Genomic DNA, 1,793 nt, shown 5'->3' with positions numbered 1-1,793 from the left:
TGGGTTGAAACATTGTGTTTCATTAATGAATTAAATGATTCTTTAAATTGATTAATTTATTTTTATTAATTTAAGTGAATAAATCTCTAATTGTAAGTCCTTTCTATAATTAAATGTAGAGTTCTCATTTTCTTCGCACACTCATAAGCTTATGTTGCGTCTTGATCGTTCTCGAAATTTTGTCAACGCTCTCCTGAAAAAAATCCTGATTCCTCTGGAGTCACCAAACTTCAGCTGCGTGGGCACGGTTAACATTTAGGACTTAAGTGCACCGAGTGCTGTTGGCGAATCGGGCAACAAAAATAAGTCAACGAAAAACCAGCATCTTAATCCTTTAAGAACCTCCGCCAGAAAACTAAAACCAAAAGCGCAGAGAAAAAAAGATAATTCGCGAGGATACTGTAATCTGTGAAGAGTACAAGAATCCCAAAGTGTCCATTGCGAGAGAAGTAAAGAAAGAAAAAAGTACGTTCAACGCCAGTGAGGCCATTAATTCCTCCGAAAAACGTTGAACACAGCACATGCGGGTTCCCCTTGAACGTAAGACCATGATGCTTGCGAGATTGCTGCGATAAGAACATTGAGTCGGCTCGCGATATTTTCGCGCGAACGGGAGGAGATGAAAAGTCGATCTAGCCAGGGCCTGCTTCCCTCGGCTCCGGATAGATGAAGATAATATCTGACGTCGGTGAACGCAGGCTGCGGGGGGTCCGTTCTCTCGCAACAGGTTTCTTGGTATGTTCCTACCTGTTACGATAGTGTTCTCGGGGGCTCCGTCATTATAATGTTAAACGATTCGGAAGAGGATCGAAAGATCGATGCTTGCATCAGCTTCCAGATACAATTTTATTTCGAAGTAGAGCAGAAATTCTTTTCTTCTGGCAGCTGTTATACTTAGATCGTGTCCTGTTGTCCAACGTGGACACTTCTCCCCATGTGTGTCTCTTTCACAATAATGCCCCCGTTCGATTATTATTATTGATTCGTTTCGTAAGCTCCTCGACGCGATTGATTTGCTGCTTTCTTATTGACTACGTGTCTTTGCTTCGGATTTGGTTACGTGAATTTACGAAACTCGAATTTCACTCGAAATAAATCATTTTTTAATTATTTCATTTGTTACAACGAAATCACTAGTGTAACAAATTCGGTGAATCATCTACAGAAGATTAATCTAATTTTACTGATCATTGAGTAATATGCATCGTGCTCTACAATAGTTACACTTTCCCCGCCGTTAAAAGTTAACATTGCTCGAATAATTACATTTCTAGGGGCGTGTTCACCGATCGATTAAGCAGGTTCTCCGACACGCCGAAATTAATTCCGTACGGTATGTTTACCTGATTCCGCTGGCCCGACATTTATTTCTTTCATGCGGTAGCTATCATTAATTATTCACCATGCGTGCGTGACGCAAGTCGATCGCGACACACGTCGTCGTCTAGTGTCTAGCAAGCCCTAGCATGCTATTATCTGCATGATCATTGTGTCACGAACAAGCGGCAATTACCTCCGAGTTCCTGATTGTCACGCCATGATAATCTCTTAATCCGATAACGTTTTATCGTTACCAAATTCACCAGTTTCTATTATACTGATCGTCTCTTTGGTATGTCATTGTTAGTTTTTTCATTCCAGCAAACTGTTGCATTGATATTGAAATTAATTTCGATTCTCGACATTAAATGACTTTTCCAATATCTTGTTTCTTTAGTAGGTACAATTGTACATATAAATCGTTTTTGAATAATTTTGCAGTTTGTTTATATAAAAGTATTCAACATTTTCAT

The sequence above is a fragment of the Ceratina calcarata genome, unplaced genomic scaffold (assembly GCF_001652005.2).
Source record: "Ceratina calcarata isolate Rehan_Ccalc_2016 unplaced genomic scaffold, ASM165200v1 scaffold124, whole genome shotgun sequence".
NCBI lineage: Eukaryota > Metazoa > Arthropoda > Insecta > Hymenoptera > Apidae > Ceratina > Ceratina calcarata.
The sequence above is the reverse complement of the archived record's forward strand: the minus strand, read 5'-3'. Positions refer to the sequence as shown.